The following is a 24,726-nucleotide window of genomic DNA, read 5'->3' as shown; positions in this document are numbered from 1 at the left end:
ACAACTGAAGTCTAGGCAGTGTCTTCCTTCTCCTACTGTACTGCAAATTTAAAGCTAGGAAAAGGCAGAGATGCTTCTCAAAAGTTGGAATAGGACTAATTTTGCAGAAATAATTTAATCCAAGGGAATTTTCAGAGTTCAGTAATCTTTAGTGGACTTGCCTCAGAATGAGTCTACACAACTGCACTAGATGTTTGCTTGTTTTTTTTATATATGTGAAATAATAATAATAATAATAATAATAATAATAATAATAATACTTGGTGATTTTGATCATTGGCTGCTTAAGTGTGCATAAAGCTGGCAATTTGTGGGTGCTTTCCCTTTAAGTCCTTGTCTCAATGGAAGCCATATTTTAAGTTAATGTACTTAAATTATATGTATATGTATGCTGAGACTCAACTATATTTTGAACCTGCATATCCCTTTCACACTTCACTAGTGAGGAGTGGGCATTTCTCTGTTAATATAGTGGAGCTGCTGGGAGGAGGAAAAATTGCCCCAAGAGTCAACGGACTGCCAAAGTTTGGTTAGTTCTCCCAATCCTCAGGAGCCCCATGTGTTCTGAGAGTGGAGAAGAAGCAGACTGCGAACTTGGCTTCTGTGAACTTTATTTAATTAACTTTCCATAGGATCCAGGCCGTTTTGTGTAATTAATCGCCATTGCTGATAATTTGACGATTCTTACCCAGAAATTGACCAAGTCATGTCATCTTTGATAGAGCAGGGTTCCTTCTTTTTCCAATTCAAGATCTCTGATGCCCATTCTGATATAGCCAAAGCCACACTACCCATGCACTCAAGAGGGATATTGTAGCAGACTAGTGGCAACCCTAAGATTTGCAGAGTACCGTATAAAAAGCCTTTAGGGAAAACAATCTAAAGGACGGGGGGTCGTGAACTTTCCAAAATAGCTATGAGGTCTTTGTGGCCATGTAATGTTAACTGACTTGGTGGATGGGGGCTTGGGGAATGGATTGGAGAGGACAGTGGAGGAGACACGTAGATACAAATTGTTGCAGGAACCATTCCCTGGCTGACACTACACTGAGAAGCTGTCTTTACATGTCCCCAGGGACCGACTTGAGAGCGGTCCACAGAAAGCAATGGAAAAAAATCCAAGATTTAATGGAACTGGGCTCCAGCACAACCCACTCTCCTGAAAACGGAGGAAAGTCCTCTACAAAGCCCAAAGAGGACTGATCATGCTCAGTGGGTGCAGAATACAGGCTGACTGTTGGAAAGAAATGAAAGGTTGGGGTGGTGAAAAGAGGCATTCCATACTGCAACTTTTTGTTGCAGGACCCTACACTTCTATATTATATTCCTGCAGTGGAAACTACCTTGTAACATTAAAAGCTTTCTGCACTTGAAAATATGCCTGAAGAATAGGTTAGGTAGGCATGTGTCTATCTTGGGAGACTACGGAGGAATGCATATATATATATTTGGTGGGGGGTGGAGTCAGAATGTTGGAAGGTTGGCTGTAGAGGCCGATATGGGAGAGACATGTGGGTGCACAATCTTCTCTGTCTCCAGGCACTGTGGTCATCTGCAAGGGATTCTCACACGACAGGGTTGATGTTGCCCAGCCTCCATGTCATGTTTGCAGACATCTTTGTAGTGCAGAGTTGGTCTGCCAACAGGCCTGGTGCCTGAATCCAGCTGCCCATAGAGCACATCCTTGGGAATCCTGCCATCTTGGTGCTGGAAATGTAGAGTGGTTATATTCTTGAGGGCAATCCTCATTAGTAGGGAAATGTTTTCATGTTTCAGATCTTGTGTTTTGATACTGAGACCTGTAATCTGAGGGAGGGGGGGGGTAAGCTTCGGCTCTTGTGCCATTTGCCAACTTAATCCTGCTGATGTTGTGGGGAGTTTATGGTTTTAGTTGGTGCAATGTACACCACTTTCAGCCAGGACACAATGTGCATTGCATCATAAGGTCTCCACAGACAGCCGAAACTCTGAGATGATGGAATGGAAATGATGACAGTTTCCTGGGGAAGTAGCTGTGAAACCAGTAGTTACATGTTATGAGCACAGAGCATGAGATGGAAAGCTTGAGGTGCCTCTCAGCAGTGTCATTGTCAACGTGCTACTGTGCCACTACAAGAAGGGAGCCACGCTGACAAGAAGAAAATAAAAGCAAATGTTTATTGCAAAACAGCAAAAATAAGAAATTGGGCAGAGAAGCCAGATTCCAACTGGGTATGAGGCAACTCTCGTTATTTTTGGTCACAGTACCCAACAGTCAGGAATGCTAGTCTACTGCTGAATTGTGGGTCTTTTTGGTGACAGGTGAAGACCTTTTGTAGCTGTTCAGGCCTAGGATTATTTAAATATTGTATGATTTTAGTTGGTGTTCAGATTACGGAGGTGGGCGTTGACCCCTTTGCAGGGTTTTCCTAATGTCTTCTCATGGTATGCATTGATTCTTTCAAGCTTTGGTTTCTCCTTGCTGACCACATATGTTGTTGCATTTGCACTCGATCAATTTTGCTATGGGTTATTATTATTATTATTATTATTATTATTATTATTATTATTATTATTTTATACCCCACCCATCTGGCTGGGTTTCCCCCGCCACTCTGGGCGGCTTCCAACAAATACCAAAATACATTAAAATATCACAGATTAAAAACTTCCCTAAACCGGGCTGCCTTTAGGTGTTTTCTAAATGTCAGTTAGTTGTTTATCTCCTTGACCTCTGATGGAAGGGCGTTCCACAGGGCGGGCGCCACTACCGAGAAGGCCCTCTGCCTGGTTCCCTGTAGCTTTGCTTCTCGCAGTGAGGGAACCACCAGAAGGCCCTTGGCGCTGGATCTCAGTGTCTGGGCAGAACAATGGTGGTGGAGACGCTCCTTCAGGTATATAGGACCGAGGCCGTTTAGGGCTTTAAAGGTCAGCACCAACACTTTGAATTGTGCTCGGAAACGTACTGGGAGCCAATGGGTGTGCTTGCAGCAGAGAAAGCTACTCGTGAAGCAGTTGTGCTCCGATTCTCCTCTCTCCTCAGCACTCTTCTATGTCTTTCTCTTTAAAAACAAACATAAAAAATTCTCAAGGTATGCCATCAGCCCAATGCTGCCTCTGATTCTGTTCTGTTCACCTATTCCCTGTTTCACATGTTATGTCCCAATGGCACTCTCTTCTTTTAATTGGCTGTTCTCTAGAGTTTCCATCACCTGCTACTATTCAACGATGGTTTGATGCGCAGTAATTGCATATCCGGGTGCCTCAGAATGGCTTGGGAGGTGCACTGCCCCGTTTTCTGCAGTTGTCTCTATGGAAAGAACATTGCCAGACACTTCAACAGGACTTTGCTCCCTGCTGTGCTAATTAAATGTTTAGTTATGACAACATCTTATGTGCAGCAGTGTGGGCGGGCAAGGGAGAAGAAAAAGGAGGTGCATTCTCTATGGAAAGGGATAAAAAGGCCTGACAAAAACTCAGGTTAGGGCTGTGATGGCATCTTCCTAAGAAACAACCACTGGACTTTTCTGCAGGCTCGCAAGCAATGACAGTTAATTTATGTGCACCACAATCTGGCTTCAGATGATGGTGATGAATCTATTGGGAATATTTAGTCATATTGCAGTGGGTGGAGGACAGCAGGAGTTTGGGCAATGGAGAAGTCGGAATAATATCTTTACTCAAATAAGACTTCATGCCATGTGTGATTCACACCATAGGCTAATATCTCATAATTGTTTTCATGCTGAAATGTTGGGCTGTAAGGATAACTGCTAGGAGATTTAGTTACATTATGAAGGATTTAAGGAAGAGGAAACTGAATGCATTGTATTCTGTCCCTTCACTCATGGCCCGAAGACACATGATCCTACCATTTTGCTGAAGCTAAACAGGTCCAAATCTCGTCAGTGCTTGGATGGGACCTCATCTGGGAACTCTGTGTACGTTGCCTTGGGTTACAAGATAGAAAAGAAGTTGGATATAAATATATTATATTAATTAATTGAGGGTATTCCATCGGGTGGTTAGCCATTGCTGCCTCTGAGTTCTCTGGGGAGAAATTTGATTTCATTTGCATTTTAATGAGAAACAACCAATTAGCACTTCTTGGAGCAGTATGCAAATGGAAGCACAATGATCCTTCAAAATTTGCACTTACCCAAATTTTGCAATGGAGTTCTCCAACCAATGTGTACAAAAATGCATGTATTTTGAGGAAAGGGTGTGCAAAGTGTATTGAATAGTGAAAATAACAGAAAAATGCATTATATGAGCAATGTCTGATTGCAAAAAAGTGTATATTCTGAGAAATGTGCTCTGAAACATGGACAAATGTTCATGAACATTTTTTAAATAAATAAATCACAAATTGCTACAGGAGTGTGGAAGATGGAATTTAAGACTGGGAACCTGAGAAAAAGTGAAATTGACAGATTTATCCATCCCAAGTCTTAGGTGATAAACTTATAAGCTGTGCCATTTCAGAATGCATGGCAGGGGTTCCCATGAGGAATCTCTCTTTCTCAAAACAAACAAACAAATCCCAACCATTGTTCACAAAAATGCTGCATGTTATGGATACCTAAAGCCTTTCTTTCTGACAAACTAATTGTATGTGGGAATAGATTATTTATTTATTTATTTTTGTACGGAGGAGCATTCAGCTAGGAGAACCCCACCTGCACTCTGAAGTGGTACAGGCCACACTTGTTTAACCATTTCAATTATATCTAGGCGGCAGAAAGACAAGCCATGCACTTATAATTTGGCTCCAATTTCCATAGTGAACTGTTCATCACCCTTAAGTGCTCCTGAAACAAAAAAAATAGATCCTCCTTTAACCACTGTGACTGTGAGGAAAGCAGGATGTTTTAAAAGAGCACTGGGGTAACTTAAAACAGATATTTGCAATATCATTTTAAGCCCCCCACCCCCAGCCTTAGGCACTGTTTTCTATTAGATTAAAGAGTAGCTTCCCCTCAGGTTCATTTAAGCATAATAGTTATTGTGAGCATGAAAGCTCCATCCTAATAGTTATTGTGAGCATGAAAGCTCCATCCTGAGGCTGAGGAAAGATTAAGTGAGGAGAGCTGTGCAAATCAGGAGGGTAGAGTTTGAAGGACTGTTGGGTCTGAAGCTCAACATAAAAAAAAATAAGATCATGACCACTGGTCCCATCGCCTCCTGGCAAATAGAAGGGGAAGAAATGGAAGCAGTGAGAGATTTTACTTTCTTGGGCTCCATGGTCACTGCAGATGGTGACAGCAGTCACAAAATTAAAAGACACCTGCTTCTTGGGAGAAAAGTGATGACAAACCTAGACAGCACCTTAAAAAAGCAGAGACATTACCTTGCCGACAAAGGTCCGCATAGTTAAAGCTATGGTTTTCCCAGTAGCGATGTATGGAAGTGAGAGCTGGACCATAAAGAAGGCTGATCACCAAAGAATTGATGCTTTTGAATTATGGTGCTCTTGAGAGTCCCATGGATTGCAAGAAGATCAAACCTATCCATTCTTAAGGAAATTAGCCCTGAGTGCTCACTGGAAGGACAGATCGTGAAACTTAGGCTCCAATACTTTGGCCACCTCATGAGAAGAGAAGAATCTTTGGAAAAGACCCTGATGTTGGGAAAGATGGAGGGCACAAGGAGAAGGGGACGACAGAGGACGAGATGGTTGGACAGTGTTCTCGAAGCCACGAACATGAGTCTGACCAAACTGCGGGAGGCAGTGCAAGACAGGAGTGCCTGGCGTGCTCTGGTCCATGGGGTCATGAAGAGTCGGACACGACTAAACAACAACAAGGGGAAGCAACAGATGCCACCGATATGTACTTCTAAAACAGCAACCCGAAATTGTTCCCATTGTCAAAATACTCCCATCATCCACTGCCCCAATCTAAGCCAATGTGAGTAAGGAATGCTCCTGACTGGAGAAGTTCACTTCCCAACACACTGAAGGCAACAATGACAATGATATAGAAGTTATGGTGCTAATAAGGTCGTCCTTGCCCTCCCTCTCATTGTGTAATGCTAGAATGCCTGAAGTGGGCTTAGCTAAAGGATGTGACCTTTGGACACTGCTGGAGCCAGGATGCTGTGAAGACAGTGGCTTTCCACAGCTAGATGTTAAATACATGGTCTTCCAAAGACAAAACTATCACAAAATCATTAGAAATGCTTTCAGTAATTAGTGCAATATAACCTGTCTGCTGCCAAACCATGCCACATCTATGCATATATTCTACATAGAACATGTATGGGATCAAGCCATAATATACCTCTCTGTTTACAGAAATGGCTTGATATTGTGTGTGTGTGTGTGTGTAATCCTGTGAGATGCTGTGGTTATACCCAGTGCTTTTTTTTCTTAAGAAAATGTATAGGGGTGCTCTCATTTTCCTACTCGTTTTGAAATAGTGCCCCTCAATGAGGCCAAACTTAAATTCACGAAATGTGTCCCCCCAGAAAAAGACACACTGGCTATACCTTCTGGATGTAACCGGAGCAGGAGATATACCCACCATGCCTTATGATGTACAATATATGCATTTTTAACCCTAAGTGAAAACAAAGATCCAGTCCATAGGAAAAAAAAAAGTGTGATAGAAGTAAGTAGCAGTCCCCAGGACACAGCTGATTTTAACACCAGTACATGTGATTTTGTCTGTTGAGGGGGGAATCCCCCTCGTTATGTTCACCTTGATTTTGGGCCACTTTGCCACAAAGGCTAAATTCATTGTTGCTTTGTATTTGCTTACAGCAGAAGAAAAATAGCAGGAGAAATATTGACAGGCCTGAAGTGGCACAAGTGGTTAGCTGAATTGAATTAATATTGGAAAGGTTTATTTTATTCCTGGATCTTAGAAGCATACCCAGAGGATATCAACAAGTATCTCAACTTTCAGAAAGGGCTATGTTTATGGGAGCCACTGGAGTTCAGATGGTGGCTCGGAAGTCCCTCATTCAAAGGGAAAGTGGAAACAAAGAGTGATTACAGCATCATATAATTGTAGTATTGAAAGGGACCCCAAGGGTCATCTTAATTATGCTGATTGTGATTTTTTACTGGTTGCAGAAAATGTCTCTCAATGTGAATAATTCCCACCTCCCAGCAGGGTGGTAAAGAATTCTTTCCTAATTTGCTCTTCTGGTGGACATTGGGGTTTGAATTTACTAACCCAGTTCCCTGTTACACAAAGCACTCACCTCATATATGAATGGATTCTGGAACCTCCATGCATGTAAACTAGGGATGGTGAATTTCTGTCCCATAGCCATTGGGACTATGATCATTAAGAATCAATCTTACATTTCTGGCATCTTTGTTCATTTCACTTTGTTCATTTCATTTCACATACAGACTGTGAAGTTTGAAAGACTGAAAGTCAGAATGAAGACAGAGGATGATGACTGAAAAACGTGAGCACATCTAAGACCAAAATAACTTTATTTTTGAGGAACTGTGATCACAACATTAGAACCAAATACTATTGAATAAGGCAAAGAAGACCTTTGAAGATCCATGTTAACTTCCCAGCAGAAAAACAACCATTAGTGCTTTCTGATGATCAACCATAGGAGCCAATTCCTAGGGACCGAGGTCCCTTTGCTCCCCCCATAAAATATTTGAGGGGATTCCCCCCAAGTGGATGGGCATTGCCATTCCAATGGTGTGTGTGCCACATCATGTGACCAATTACACAGGGTGGGGCTTACCTAGCCGACCCCCAATATTTTATTCAAGTTGTAAATCTTGTGACCAACCTCTTTATCCCTAGCCAGGGCAGGATAGAACAGCTGCCTGGCTCAGGGCAGCACAAAATTACATTTAAATTACAGTGCCCAGATTTGAAATTTGGTTTCTTTTCTTTTTTTTAAAAAAAGAAAACTATATACTAATATTAGCTAAGGATTAATTTAGCTGAAATGCTAAAATCCTAATTTAATTAGCACAGCCGACCTTAACATAATTCCCCCAATTCTCCACAGACTTTAGGTTCTGGCACTGCCTCCTCTTGTTTGCATTAATGATCTGATTCTGATAACCAGACTGGGTTCAGACAACTACACGTACACAGTTTGCCCTTATTCAGCTATTGCTAAAAGTAGAAAAGATGCGCACACAGAGATTTTTCTTCCCAAACTTAAATTTGAAATACAGAAGGAAGACATAGCTGCCAAGTTTTCCCTTTTCTCGCGAGGAAGCCTATTCAGCATAAGGGAAAATCCCTTAAAATAAGGGATAACTTGGCAGCTATGAAGGAAGATAGGAGTTGTAGTCCAAAACATCTGGGAGGCACAGGGACTGAGACTGTGTCAGGGGCGTACCCAGGATCAAAACCGGGGGGGGGGGCAAGGCATGGTCATTCAGATTGTGACATTTCAGCACGGAAAAGGTGAATGAAACCAAAATTTTAAGAAAATTATATATAATTATAGCAGTGCTTTATTACGATAGTTTTTACAATTAATTGCTTGAATTTTTTTTAAAATTTTTATTCTAGTTACATGTCTTATCATTTTTTCTTGGGTTTGAAGAAAACTTGTTCAAAACTTTCATTTCAATCCAGTCCTGATTTTCCTTGAAGAATTTCCGATGGACACTCATCAAACACAACCCAGTCAGTCTGTCCTCTCCCATTATACTTCTGAGCCAGGTCTTTACCCTTTAAAATTTAATTTTCTACAGAAATTACTTAATTTACCTTTTTGGAACCAGTTTCTTATATCCATTTAGGTAGCCTCGGTGTCTTCTAAATGTAAATAAGAAGGTAAACTAATAGCGGGTGGCTCAGTTTAGTGGCGGGCAGCTCAGTTTAGTGACGCGGAACTCACTAGATCCCTCTAGAACACGGGTGTCAAACACAAGGCCCGGGGGCCAAATCCGGCCCGCCAGACCTCGTCATGTGGCCCGCCGAGCGCCCCAGCCAGCGGGACCCAGCAGCGAGACCTTGCTGCTGAAGCGCCGCGCTGACAAAGCGCCGACAAACAGCTGGGGCGGGGGGGTTTAGAAAGGCGGCCAGAGCAGCGCTGCGTGGAGCGCCCCGAGCCACAGCAGGAGAAGGAGGAGGCAGCTTGCTGGGTCAGCGCCCAGCAGTGCCGCATGGAGAGTCCCGAGCCTCTGGCATGCAGCAGTGCTCTGTAGCACTTTGAATCCTCCTCCTCCTGCCACGGCTCGGCACCTGGAAACGGCTGCTGCTGCTGCTGCTGAAGCACAGATAAAGCACCCAGCAGCGCCGTGTGGAGGAGGAGGAGGATTCAAAGTGCTACAGAGCACTGCTGCGTCCCAGAGGCTCGGGACTCTCCGCACGGCGCTGCCGGGCACCGACCTGGCAAGCTGCCGCCTCCGCCTCCTCTTGCCTCACCTCCTCCTCGTCCTGCCGCGGCTCAGCCTCATGAACGTGAGCTCATCAGTGGCTCAGCCTCACGAATGTGCAACTCTGAGGCTTTACGCACTTCTTCTAAAACGGACACCCGCTGCCTCACGCTGCACGGGAAATGTTTTTTGCCCCGGGTCCCTTCGCACTCTTTTCTGGCGCTGAATCAAGGCAGCGACCCCCCCCTTCCCTTTCTTTCTTTCCCTCTCCTTCCTTCCTTCTTTATCTCTGTCTTCTCTCCCTCTTTCTTTTTCTTTCCTTCTTTATTCCTTCTTTCCTACTCTTCTTTCTCTCACCTCTTTCCTTCCTCTCTCCCTCCTGCTCCCTCTTTTCTTCCTTCCTTCCTTCCTTCCTTCCCATCTTTCTTCCTCTCCCTCATTCTTATTCTCTCTTTCCCTCTACTTCCTTCCTTCTTTCTCCCTTTCCGTCTTCTCTCCCTCTTTCTTTTTCTTTCCTTCTTTATTCCCTTCCTTATTTCCTATTCTTTCTCTCCCCTCTTTCCTTCCTTCCTCTCTCCCTCCCACTCCCTCTTTTCTTCCTTCCTTCCTTCCTTCCTTCCTTCCTTCCTCCCCTCCCCTCCCCTCCCCTCCCCTCCCTCTCCCTCTCCTCAGAAACATAGGATGCTGCTTTATAACTTCTGGCCCTTAAACCCTGGAACCAGGAGAGCAGCTCCAGTGAGTCAACCTCAGCCGGTCCCTTTGGTGAAGGGTGGTGGCTCACTGGCAGAACATCTGTCCTGCATGCAGAAGGACCCCAGCATCTCCTGGTACTTATAGCTCTGCAAAGGTCCTGCATGAAACCCTAGCGAGCCTCCACCACCAAGTGCAGTTACCAAAAATCATTTTTCAATAAATTGTACAATAATTGTACATTTGAATATCTACTTGCCATTATTCTGACTATGTTTCTGCTTTCAGAGCTAGTTATTACTTACATTATTACAAAAAAACGGTAATAATTGAATGCAGTGACAATAATTTATGATAATAAAGAGTGGACACATAGTCCTACAGATACAACCGGCCCTTTGAGGGTGACCAAACTGCTGTTGCGGCCCCCGATGAATTTGAGTTTGACACCCCTGCTCTAGAAGATTCCCTCTTCTCTCTGCTAGAGACCTCTCCCTCCCTTGAATCCCAATGGCTGGCTGACATAGATTCCTCTACCAGTAGCTAGGTGTCTCTAGATACTTCTCGGTTTTTACTCCATTTCAGTGTGGTAAACAACTGATTATTCGCCATTGACCTACCTAATTTTGTTTTGTTTCATCACTTTATAACCATTTATTTTATTTTATTTTTTGCTTCTGGGGGGTGGCAGCTGCCCCCCTGCCCCTCGCTGGGTATGCCCATGGACTGTGTGTTCTATGATGGTGGGACTCATGTCTGAAGAGTGTGAAGTCCAAATATGAATAAAATTAAGCATGGTAGCACACAGTAGCCAAAATCTGATTGGGCCGTTTATATTTTCTGTAGGAGTCTTGGTGGAGTAGGTTGATTTCATTGTAGAACTTCCTCAACCATTTACACACACTCCAATTTATGGCAAGAATTGGCTCAAGGGCTTAAAATTTGAACTCTCTTCTTTTTCTTGAGTTCAGGCTACATCAAAAACCTGGGTAGCTGTCTGAGCAAAGGGGAAATGTGTGAAAAACAAAGTGGGAAAGATAACTCATATTATTAAATGCCAGTAAACTGCCATTTTCTAGCCCTGCTGCAGTCATGCCTGGTGACATGTAGCTTTGGCTGTCTAGCTGTCTGGGGAACAGCAGCTCAGCAGGAAGGGTAAAACAGCCAGAAAGGCGGCTTCCTGGACAGTAGATCTGAAGATGGTTGGCAACGGAATATTGACTGGTAGGAGCATGGCAAATCAGAGCCAGGGGGGGAACAGAAGTGTTTTTGTGTGTTTGAAGAAAAAGGGCCAACAAAGGAGGGAGGATGCAAAAGGCAGTGAGGAGAGCAATGTAAACAAGATGAAAAGACATCTTGGAGAAAGGGGAAGACAATATCCTTTAGTTGTGGCTGATTAAAAACATAGCCTCTTATTTTAAAAAGGAAAACCTAGATGTCAAGTTTCAGAAACAGAGTTTTAGAAAAATTGTTTTAATTCAGCCACATGACCCTTTGTTTTTCCTCTAGCTAAAGTTCAAGCGAGTGCTTTAGAAATGCTTAGAAATGTCACAAAATGACTTTCTTTTTTCCTTTGCACAATTTCATCCAGTTTTCTTTGACGAGAAATGCAATTAAAAACTGGCACGTTTGCCTTCCATACCCTGCAAGGAACACTCCCGTGCATTCCTTCTATGGAGTAAATTTTTTACCTTTGTTCTATCAGACTTAGAAGACAATGTGAGCAGCACTGAGCTTGCTGTCTCGAGTCAAAAGTGTTAAGCGGTTGCAATTTGCTTCTAAATAAGCATTCTTACATAACAACCTTTGTCCAAACTTCTCAGTTGGCATTGTGGGTTGGAAATATTCTGTCAAGAGAACTGTCCTCCCCCCTTACCCTGAGATGTGAATGGGGACTGAGGGTTTAGAAGGTTGCCAGGGTAACTGGGTGTGAGGTGGCAGGAAGCGAATCCTGTGCAAGGGTGGCTGGGGAAAGAGGGGAAAGAAGGACTGGAATCCATCTTGGGCAGGCTGGCTGTAGAGCTGGCTGAGAGAGATGACTTGGACTCCAGGGCTGCACTGTGGTGGGGGACAAGCCCCCCTGGAAATGATCATGCTGTAAGATCTGGAGTCCCTCCTTGCAGACTGAAGGTGTAAATAGGGCAGCTATCTACCAGCTCCATCTGGTATGATGGCTGAGACCCTACCTGCCCGCAGACTGTCTCTCCAGAGTGGTGCATGCTCTAGTTATCTCCTGCTTGGACTAGTGCAATGTGCTCTACATGGGGCTACCTTTGAAGGTGACCTGGAAAGTACAATTAATCCAGAATGTGACAGCTAGACTGGTGACTGGGAGTGGCCGCCGAGACCATATAACACCAGTTATACTGGCTCCCAGTACATTTCCGAGCACAATTCAAAATGTTGGCCTTTAAAGCCCTAACCGGCCTCGGCCCAGTATACCTGAAGGAGAGTCTCCATCCCCATTGTTCAGCCCAGACACTGAGGTCCAGCTCCAAGGGCCTTCTGACGGTCCCCTCACTGTGAGAAGTGAGGTTACAGGGAACCAGGCAGAGGGCCTTCTTGGCAGTGGAGCCTGCCTTGTGGAATGCCCTCCTACCAAATGTCAAGGAAATAAACAACTGCCTGACCTTTAGAAGACATCTGAAGCCAGTTCTGTTCAGGGAGGTTTTTAATGTTTGATGTTTTATCATGTTTTAGTATTCCGTTGGGAGCTTCCCCAGAGTGGCTGGGAAAACCCAGCCAGATGGATGGGGTATAAATTATTATTATTATTAACCACATTTCTTAAAACTATGACAGTCTCCGTGTGTCTCAATTCTGCAAAGGACCAAAAACCTTGGGTTCTTGCCATCACTTGGCAGAGAGAAGGGAACACACCCAACTTTTGTACTGGCATTTATTGCTCCATCCACCTCTTCCATTGAACCTCCCCATCACTAGCATGATGCCCGGGACAAAAAGTGGCCCTCAGGCTGAAAATGTTCTCCATCTGTAATCTACCAGAGTGATTCATAATGAAAAGCCTTCATAGCCTCATAAAGAACTGCCTCTGTTATACCTGAAGAAAGGAAGATTGGCGTCTATATGTTACCCTGAAGCCAGGGTGGAAGATATAAAGAAACGAGCTGAAATGAGATGCCTCAACTATTTAAATTTACCTTTTGCCATAATACCAACATCTAGATTATGAGATCCCCAAGGGTGTTCTTCCAGTCGTAGCTTTCCTCTCATCTGAATAGAGCAGCTGTTTCCATTTCCTGCTCATCTGTTGGGACGAGCGTCATTACTGCTCAGGTTGTCACAAGTCATTCTTCATCCCTCCTTCTCCCTGCCTTGCCCCCATAACAATGGAAGTTTGCATGACGGGGGTAGGGGTGGGGAGACTGTAATTTGTTGCATATGCTCTGGTATCATAATGAACAAAAGGTGCCTTGCGTCACTTAGCTTCTCTGTCACAAAGCATGTTTATAGTTTCTGACAGTTACAAAGGGCTTTTAATTTCTGATAGCAATTTCCATCTGGTTCATACTAATCACTAAGGGCTCCGCTTCAGTTATAGTTTAAATAAAAGAGAAGGCATTCTTAGTTACATCTGTAAAACAAGCCAGCGCCTTTGTCTCTCGGGAAAAAAAAAACCCATCTCCAAATGTTCAGGTCTCTGGCATGAGCTCCGTGGGGCTTTCATGGAACACAGAGACATTGTCTTTATTTTAAATAGAAATCGCTCCCAGTGTAATATGGATGTCAAGAAGTTCTGGTAGCAACGACCTTGAACTGCTGAATAAATTAATGCTATAATTCAGTTTCACTCCATTAAAAAAAAAGGAAAAATGAGTCAGAGAAATTAAAAGCTCACTTCATGTTACCTTGAACAAATGGCCTGGTTTCCCACAATTCCTTTCATACTTGAACAAACAAAGGGATTTGATTGGGCACAAAAGAAGCAAGAAGCAAGGAAAATATGCTGGGCCTTGGTAACATCATTCCTTCTACAGAACAGCTTCGGTTCTGCAGTCTCATCCACACTTCTCATCCACATTTTTGCTTGTCTAGCTAGATATGCATAGATCGGTCTATTTCCAGGCTGCATGAGTTTTGCATGTGTTGATTCACAAGTCCATTGCATTGCATTTGCTTATTCATCTGCTAAGACATTTGCTTTTTAAGTGTTTGAAAATTCACGTTTAAATACTTGGAACATATTTTTTTTCTCAGAATGTGCATTTATGCATTTCCAAATACATATATTGAAGAGAAAGAGAGAGAGAATGACGTGCAGTTTAATATTCAGTTTAGTACATTTTCTGAGCTGCAGACTGCATTGAAAAATTCAGAGGAAAAGTGAAATGTGAAGAGTTACTGTATTCCAGTCCTGCACATTAGTCCAGGAAGTGTACATTGGGTCACTTTGTATTAGAAACTGGAAAGAATTATTTCCTCAAGCATCTTTAATGAGAGCAAGGTGAAGTTCAATTGCAGCGTCTGATCCTTACTCCCTGTAGTGTACTTCCTGGTGCACACAGTACAGCTGCCCTGCATAATCCACTTTATTGCCATGTGCTTTGTGAGATCACTGCCCATGTAGAGAACGATTCATGTGTAATGGCTTACTACATAGACTGGAGGGATTTTCTCTACATCAATGCAAAACTCCACAGGATGGCCTGCTGAAATGCTATCTGAGATGCTAATCTTAGCACCTACTTCTCCTTTTGTGTGAGTTATTTGACAACAGAAATTTAGGAGCGTACATATTTTTAGATCACACCACTTTCCTAGTGTCAATCAAGATATATTTTGTCGCTGTTGTGAACAAAGAATGTGTGCCGTCTAGCTGCTCTAGCATATGACTTTCTTATGTGACCATTTCACAAAGGGATGAGAATCCTCTGGGGAGAACAGCGGGGGAAAGACAAAACTTTCTTAGCATGCAATTTCAAAAGACAGAGCATCTGGATGGAAGGAGGAAATAGGGAGGACTGGGTGAAGGGAGGATGTTGTGGACAGACGGGTGGTTCTGTGAAGGGAGGGGGGGATAGATATCAGAGACAAAGACTATTGATCAAATGGTAAAAACAAAACAGTGCCTCAATGCAATTCTGACCAACCTTTTTTTCCAGCATACAAAGCCAGAAAAGAGAAAAGTTACAATCTCTTGTAATTCAAAGCAGCAGCTTATCAGAGAAAAGAGGCCTCCTTGGGTATAAGCAGTTGAGACTTTATTTCAGGCCTTTGCACTTTGGATCGCCTTTGGTTACAAAATGAAATTGGGTTGTATCCAGCGATATCTTTTCTAGAAAAAGAGGTGCCGGAATTCACCATGAACGCCTCCCTTGTTCTCTTATAATGGCAATGGCGCCCACCTGAGAAATGCCAGAACTCAGTCCCAGTTGGTTATGGCTAAAAAAAAAGCCCTGGTATATATCTAAGTTAGACATCACCTTGCCGACAAAGGTCCGTATAGTTAAAGCTATGGTTTTCCCAGTAGTGATGTATGGAAGTGAGAGCTGGACCATAAAGAAGGCTGATCGCCGAAGAATTGATGCTTTTGAATTATGGTGCTGGAGGAGACTCTTGAGAGTCCCATGGACTGCAAGAAGATCAAACCTATCCATTCTTAAGGAAATCAGCCCTGAGTGCTCACTGGAAGGACAGATCCTGAAGCTGAGGCTCCAATACTTTGGCCACCTCATGAGAAGAGAAGAATCCTTGGAAAAGACCCTGATGTTGGGAAAGATTGAGGGCACTAGGAGAAGGGGACGACAGAGGACGAGATGGTTGGACAGTGTTCTCAAAGCTACCAACATGAGTTTGACCAAACTGCGGGAGGCAGTGCAAGACAGGAGTGCCTGGCGTGCTCTGGTCCATGGGGTCACGAAGAGTCGGACACGACTAAACGACTAAAGAACAACAACAAAATATCTAAGTTAGAGTACACTCACTGAACTAAGGGACCTTAGTCAAATCCAATCAAAGTTCAATTGATCGATTCTGAGCAGGCCTAACACTGAATACAGCAAATTGTCTTTTATTTGGAGGGAGGGGTTTCTATTTCTTTTGCACGAAAAGCAGCCAGCTGTGCCCACAACAAATCATTTCTATGCCCCTAATGCTCCTCGATCTACTCCCACCCCTAAACACAAGGTCATGGAATGATAAACCAGCAACCCTAGAGTTTTGGTTTTTTTGGAGATGGTAAATTAATATTTCATTCTTGGATTGAACACTGGATTGATTTAAGAATAGGTGAGGATTAAGAGTAATAACTTGGATATAGACTTTGCAATGCTTAGAGTAGACCTCCTGAAATCAGTGGGGGATTAAGTTAATTATGATTAACTTAAAATCATAGAGCTGGAAGAGAGTTCAAAGGGCATCCAATCCCTGAATCTAACCCACTGTTGCGTAAATTTCAAGGGGACTGCTCCTGCTGCTCTATAATGAAAGAAGAAAAGGGAAATAAAAACCTTGACAGCTTTGACCAAAGAATCAGAGAAGTGTAGAATTGGAAGAGATTCCAAAGATCATCTAGTCCAACCTCCTGCAATGCAGGAATCTCAGCTAAAGCATCCATGACAGAGGACCATCCAACCTTTGCTTAAACACCTCCAAGGAAGGAGAGTCCACCACCTTCCAAGGGAGTCAGTTTCACTGTCAAATAACTCTTACCATCTGAAAGTTCTTCCTGATGTTTAGTTGGAACCTACTTTCTTATAACTTGAAGCCATTGGTTCAGGTTCCTTCCTTTCTGAGCAGGAGGAAAGAAGCTTGCTCCATCTTCCATGGAACAGCCCTATCGATATTTGAAGATGACTATCCCATCTCCTCTCAGTCTCCTCTTTTCGAAGCTAAACATACCCAATTCTTTCAACTGTTCCTCATAAGGCTTGGTTTTCAGATTCCTGATCATCTTGGTTGTCCTCTTCTGCACATTCCAGCTTGTCAATATCCTTCTTAAATTGTGGTACCCAGAACTGGACATGTCCTCCAGGCCAGGAGGGTGCATGCCAAATCAAGGACAGGGGGGAAGAGTTTGGTGGATCAGGCTTAAATTGGTGGATCAGGCTTAAATTGCCTGCCACTTAAATTGCCTCCTCATTGGGCAAAATCAATTTTCTCACCACTGGGTGAGAAAACAACCTTTCATCTTCTTCCAAAAAGAGGTAATAGCAGTACCCTCCCCAACCAGCTTCAGAGGGTTGGGGGAACCCTAGAAGAAATTTGGGGAAAACATTGGGGGGAGGGAGGTTAGGAGACCACTCCATTGGTTAAACAGAACACTGATGAGGTGTTCATGTAGCACTACTTTGGATACAATCTCATATCATACATGAACAAAAGTAATGGGGCAATGACAATTTCAGTTGAAGATCAGGATTTCTCTTACAAAAAATGATGAGGACATCAGTGCAGTCTATCTCATTTTTTACATGCTCACGTTACCATGGAGTAGCTGTTTCTCTGTAATTACATGGTGAGTACATAGTAATTAAGTGTGCTTTGCTGCAGGTTTATTACCATTAACATTTGAAGTTAACCACTTCTGCAAAGTTTAATTGCATTTGTGACTTTCAGCTTCAGTATAATGCATTTCGGAAAGACGAAACAACATTATAGTTGAGCAAAGAACGCATAATTGCTTTTTGTTTAGGAAGAAATGCTTTAGATGCTTTCAAACAAAAGGAAAACATTGAATGTAATCAAATTCACATACTACTGAGGGTATCTTCTATGGGTGGGGGAAAAAAACTTTTTGGGAAAAAGCAAATAGCTATTTAATTATTCTTTCCACTCAGTGGCATTGAATATCTGACAATTTATGTATTTACCTTCTTAGATTTTACACATTTGACTTGCATCTTGTTAGTAAATAATGAAAGCATTTTTTATTTGCATAGAATTATTCATCTGCACACCAAAAAGGTTTGCAATCAATCAGGCAGATAGGATGGTGCTGGGTGTTCATGCACATTTTGCAAATGAAAAATGTATACAATAGATTATTTGCTCAGGTAATCTGTTGCATGTTAAATGTTTTGGGGAGGATAAGTTCATGAAGCTGCAATGCAGGACTAATCACTTGCTGCATCAGGACCATAGAAGATTCTTCAGGTTCAATAAAGTTTCGGTGGGACGTGCTATGATTAATCATGCTTATTGTACAGAAACCCAAAGTTCACTTTCTCAGGATTGCAGAAAAAAGTTGGAAGGAGAAAAGCAGAGGGAGGGATTTCCAAAATCTGAGTGCTGTTGTAGGGATGACAAGTGGTCTGGTCCCCTCCCAATATTTTAGACAGTGATGTGCGGTCAATGGACTAGGGGGACTAGGCTAGTATTATAATGTTCCTGGTAAATTAAAGTATTATAGCCTGGCACCTCCTTTCCAAAGCCCAGGAAGCTTCTGCCCGGCTTAGGGAGGGAGGTGCAACGCTCACATACACAATGATGGGATGTCTCTCTCTCTCTCTCTCTCTCTCTCTCTCTCTCTCTCTCTCTCTCTCTCACACACACACACACACACACACACCCTTTGCAAGCTGACACCTCTGGCTCCAACTGTTCCCCTATGGAAAAAAATCACTGTGCACCACTGATTTCAGACCACATGCGCAAATGGTTCAGGAGCACCACTCATTATCAGGAAGCACAAAAATTAACCATAAGAAATATTCATAAAACATCCTGCTTTATGAAAACTTACTCTTTGCTATATCCAAGAGCAAGCCTTTGAACCTTGGCGTGCATTCTCCTTCACACCTACAAAATCTAAAATGGCCCACCTGCCCTGTCCTGACTTAGCTGTGATATTGTGATGTGATATTAAATCGATAGCCCAAGGCTGCAGACCAAGTAGAAATGCAGAATTGCTTTAAGCATTTATCTAGATGAAGCATGAGGGTAGAGGAAGGAAATATGAGCAAGATGGGATTCCTCCTTTCACCTATACCTCTTGAATTCTGCCAGTGTGAATTGGGCCTAAATTTGCTATTGAAATTGGTGGTTCAGTCAATGGATCATGAACTGAATGAAAATATAGCAACACTTCTGCTTCTCAATGAATGTGGCTTATGTGGGTGTCCTCCATTCTTCCTAACACTTAATGTCCTGTACTTGCTTATGGTAGTTGTGAGCTGGAAGTGTCATTATAGGAACGAACAAAGTGGCTTTTGAAGCTGACTCAGATCATTACTTTATCTCAGTATTGTCTGCACTCAAAAGCATAACTTAGGGGTTGGCAAAACCGGACCCTGTTGGGGGCACAGACCTGGGGAGGCCCCCAAACCACCCATCAGACAATGGAGTGTGTAACATCTATCTGTGTGGCCATGCGCTGCCACAACAAGATCAAACACTGAATAAGCTTCGTGCCCTCCTCACACTGCAGCAAAAAGGTGTGCATTTTCTCTCTCCCTTCCTCTCACCTGTAATGATCTCAGGCAGGCAAGCAAGCCTCAATAAGATTTAATGACTTTCTGGCAGTTTTGTTGTACTTTTATTTACAAAAACACATCTAGAGCGCAGCTTCTAGCCTGCTCGCATTGAAGGAGTTGGTCAGTCTGAATCTCCGCCCCCTCACAGCAGGAAGGGCGTCAGATTCCCGCCCTTCCCCTCTTCCCCTTCCATTGCCTTCTGATCTTATCCAATCTCTGAGAATGGGGACTGAGAGGTTGGACTTCCTCTTCCACTAGACACAGTCTTTGTCCTCTGCCTCTCTGTTGGTTGCCTAGTAATGACTGCCTCCTAACTCTCCTCCTGCTTGAGAGCTACCTGTGTCTTTGACTTCTTCGTGAAGGGGGGGTCAAGCTCCCCCTTCCCATCTCTATCAGCCAAGCTTTTGTCTGCAGAGCCGGCCTCTCTCTCACTTGGCTCACTTAATGAGTTTGACTGTTCCCCTGCGTCATGTAAAATGTTGTAATTTCTAAGGTGGCAACTGGTATTTTTAGCGGGGTTGGGGAGGGCCTCCTTGCCCTCTTGCAAGGCACCCTAGGGGTGCCTCGTTCAACATTGGCTGGGAGTGCTTCCCCAGGTTTCAGACATGAGTCTCTTTTAGTCCTATCTGGAGATGCCAGGGATCGAACCTAGAACCTTCTGCACATAAGGCATTTTTTAGCGGGAGAAGGCGTGTTGTTGAACCAGTGCAAAACTGCTCTGGGGGTTAGGGGAGAAGGTGTGTATGCATGGGTCTGGAAAGCAGGCAGAGGTTGTGGTTGTGGTTGTCCCTAGTTGTGGTTGTCACTGGCCAATCAATACTATCAAAAATAGAGCCAATCACAGCCCCACTACCCAACCTGGAGTCCAGATCGGGAGGACTCCTGCACCTGAATTCAGCCCTGAACCAATTCCCGGGTGGGGCTAATTTTAAAATAGGGGTTTTAAGTCTTCATTATGGTTAGGATGTCTCCTTGCCCCCCTCCCTGGCAAGATTTGGCCTGATTTGATTTGGGATTCAGCCAAATCTGGTGCACAGCCCTAATCAAAGACCAGATTCTGCTGCTTCTTTCTACTGAACTCCACACTGGAGAAGGAGAGAGAGGTCTAAATTAAACCTTGTCGGTTCAAAAGATTTCTCACAATTGATTCTATTGCTGTATAAAGGTTATCCTGTCTATTTCCAATGTAAACTAGCCTATGGATTTGAATCCTCTTTGCATATTGCATATGTATCCTTCTCATTTTTCAATGTCCTCGGGGCTGCTTACAACATGAGTTATCCCATTTTATCCTCACAGGAATCATTTGAGTCCGCCAAGTGTCTTGCCTATGGCCTCCCACTGAGCATGATGGCTTTGATTGCAAAGATAAAAATTCACAACATTTTAAAAAAAGAAAAAGAAAAAAAAGAGAGAAATAGAATGAATAAGCTACATCTTGAGTAATTTGGAAAGTGCCTTCAACACATTTATTATGTAAATTGCAAAAAATGGGCTTGCAGCAGGGGGCTAAAGAACCCACTGTGACTTCTGCTTTAATTGGGACTAAGGGTTAATGGAAAAGAGCAGTTTTCAAAATGCACTAGCCCTGTTGTGAATCTAAAACTAAGGGAGATTAGTCTTTGTGAACTCTCACTGTTAGACTTGATACCTGTCAGTAAAACATGATGTGGATCTTATTGTTATAAGCATGTGCTTTTAAATCTCGCCCAATATCTGATTAATAATATTAGCCAATGATTAGGTATTCTGTCAACCTAGATTAAAATAGTATACAAGTAGCTATGAAGAGGAGGAGAAGGAAAACTTTAAAGCAGTGTTTCCCAAACTTGAGTCTCCAGCTGTTTTTGGACTACAATTTTCATCATCGCTAGCTAGCAAGGCCAGTGGTCAGGGATGATGGGAATTTTAGTCCAAAAACAGCTGGAGACCCAAATCTGGGAAACACTGCTTTAAAGTGCTCACACACAGGGTGGGGAATGGGGAGCATGGAGCTGGGCCACAGGATTTTGGGGGAGCCTAGCCCCCTCCTCGATTTGTTTTGGGGGGCTGAAGACCCCTCAACCCCCACCACTTGGCACGCCTGCAGGCCTTCAGGAGGAAAGATTGGAAAGGAAGCTTTGCTTAATTATGAAATACTGTATCACAAAGCTGCTTTATTCAGAGATGAGCCATTGGGTTATGTAGATCAATATGATCTACACCAAGAGTGGGAAGCCTTTTATGGGTCAAGGGCTTGGTGGAAAACTATTGGAGGCCACATTTCAGTCGGGAGCAGAGCCAGTCCCACCCACAAAGACAAAATCATTTTCACAGAATCCGATTTCCCATGAAAACACAGGGATATATCTAATTCTTAGTAGATGTGCTCAAGTTTTACCTCCCATTTCCCACATAGAAACAACTGTAAACATTTCTTAACATTGCCCAGCATCCTTTATATGTCTCAGCAGAAGAATGCAAATAATGCCAGTGCTTGGCTGAACTGCAAGCCCTGTTTTATAGGTATTCAAACCCTCAAATTCCAAAATGCAAATGCATCCTGATAATTGCGTGCATGCAGTTGGAAAATGCACAGACAGCTTTTTGCATATTTACAGTGGTACCTCTACTTACAAATTTAATGCATTCCAAATGCACATTTGTAAGTCAAAAAAGTTTGTAAGTCGAATCCCATAGGAATGCATTGGGAGAAAAAAATTGTAAGTAGAAGCAACCCTATCAAAAAATTCGTAAGTAGAAAAAATCCTATCTAAACCACATCCAAGATGGCGGATGAAGCTCCATTCGTAAGTAGAGTTATTCGTAAGTAGAGGTACCACTGTACATGGAACACACCTACCTCTCTGCTGAGTTGTTTTCACTTCTGATCTATATTCTACTTGCAAACGAAGGAGCTGCAATTGCACACTTTGCCGAACATCAACACCCCATTCCTTGCTCCTCCTAGTGAACAGCTGATGGATGGGAAGGAACCTACAATGTTGGCTGGGAACCAACTGCATCCAGTCCCTGAAATATCCCTGCCAACACTATTTCTCAGCAGCCCTGTAGGGATACAGACTTTCCCAACCCCACATGGATATGTTGGGGATTGAACCTTGGGCATTCTGTATGCAGCACATGTGCTGTTCCACTGAGCTGTGGCTCTTGGCTAGCATGCATTGCTAGTTTTCCAGTGGAATATACTGAAATTAAGGACCATGATCTGAAATTCAGTTTAACATATGTAGTGTAATCCGAGGCTCTGGTTTTGTCAAAATGTCTACCAGCAAAACTTCATCTCCCCCCCCCCCAATGGAGATGTTCATTTATTTCACACTCGGCATCTGGGCATATCAGATGTTTTGTGCTACAAACCATATATCTTTAAGTCTTATCTGATCTCCCCATATGCTCTGGCCATCTGGAGCATTGCCTCATGCCCAGTATAAGTGAGAACAGCCTGGAAACGTTCATATTTTGTTCTGTACAGACACTTCTATGGAATTAGTCACTGCAGAGTTTTGCAGACCTCTCCAGATATTATTAGCACACACTTACATGGCTATCTCGCACAATTTCAGCTGCCTAGGTGTGTGTAGAGCATTCTTCTACTGTACTGGTGCTGCTCTGATGACAATTTGTCCCATGATCTTTTATTTCTTAATATTTTTTAAAAAAATGAATTTTAATTGTAGGAACATCCTAAGAGCCTGCTAGATCACACCAGTGCTCCATTTAGTCCATCATCATGTGCTCACTATGGCCAACCACATGTCTAAGGGAAGCCTGAAAGCAGGATGTGAGCACAACAGCACCATGCGTGCCTGAAATTCCCAACAACTGATATTCAGAGAGCACAACCATTGATAACTTTATTATCCATGAATTTGTCTGATCCTCATTTTTAAGCCATCCAAGTTGGTGGCCATGACCACATCTTCTGGGAGTGAATTCCATATGTTGTTCTATTACATGTGGGAAAGCAGCCAAATATATTATTTCCTGGGCCCAGAAATACAAGCTTCAGATGATCGTGCTTGTCTCACAAAAGTAAGTATTGCAAACCTAATCCTTCTTGGATTAAAGTCTTTGCTTCCCTGGGCAGTGCTACATCGAAGCCATCATCTGCCCTTAAGGTAGAGGTTTTCAACCTTTTTGAGTTCATGGCTCCCTTGACCAACTGCATCCTTTCTGTGGCACTCAGGACTCCAGTTATGTCAACCCTTACCTGCAAAGGTGGCAGCCCTTCACCCTTTTTAGAACACATTCCATTGTGGAGCTTTCCTCTCCTCTCCTTGTGGAGCCTCCTCTCATCACCCTTCTCCTTGGAAGTCCTTTGGGCGGCAGCAGCTGCCGCCCCTGGTCTCTGAGCTGCCCCCCTGCCCCAAAGAGATGTTCCTCCTCACACTGCCCCACAGGGGCCTGGGAAGCACCCCCTGGCCAGCCTCAGAGGCACAATTCGCCTGTGGAGCTTGTAGCCAGGGCTGCTGTGCAAGCCTTTGGGAGGCAGATACACGAGAGGGCATTAGAGGAGGGAGGGAAGGGAAGAGGGATAGAGGCCAGTGTTGCCCACGGCACCCCTGGCCATCATTCAAGGCACCCTAAGGTGCCACAGCACACTGGTTGAAAACCACTGCCAGCTGAGGAACAGCTGAGGACAAGCAGCCTCATAATTACAGTGGTACCTCAGGTTACAAACACAGACTCCACTAACCCGGAAGTAGTACCCCGGGTTAAGAACTTTACCTCAGGATGAAACAGAAATTGTGCAGCAGCGGCAGCGGAGCCCCATTAGCTAAAATAGTACCTCAGGTTAAGAACCGTTTCAGGTTAAGAACAGACCTCGGAACGAATTAAGTACGCCACCAGAGGTACCACTGTATATTTTCCCTTGAGCTCATCTCCCATTTCTTAAGTTGAGGTGAATATCCATAAACAGGCTTGTGACTGGCTCTATAAGATTATAAGCAGCCGCTGGCTGACTGTTATGGTTTCCTCTCAGAACTAGGTAACCTCCAGCTTCCCCAACTTCCTGCTGCTGCGTTAGGACCAAGTGCTCCTTGGTTCCAGTGAAGGGAAAGAGAGATTCTCCTTTGATCCCTCCAACTTGCCATTCACCTGGGAGTCACCAAGCCAGGCTGAGTATCTGTAGCCATGCTTCTTTTCCCTTGGTGCAGACCCAACCTTTTCCTGTTCTACAGGCTGTAAATTTCTTCCAATGTTTACATGGCCTGAGGTCAGCCAATGACACGTCTCTCCTCACTCAATGCTTCCTCAGACTCTAGTCATGTGTTGGAGGGAAGGGAGATGCACATACTC

This window comes from Zootoca vivipara, chromosome 8 (genome assembly GCF_963506605.1).
Source record: "Zootoca vivipara chromosome 8, rZooViv1.1, whole genome shotgun sequence".
Lineage (NCBI taxonomy): Eukaryota > Metazoa > Chordata > Lepidosauria > Squamata > Lacertidae > Zootoca > Zootoca vivipara.
The sequence above is the reverse complement of the archived record's forward strand: the minus strand, read 5'-3'. Positions refer to the sequence as shown.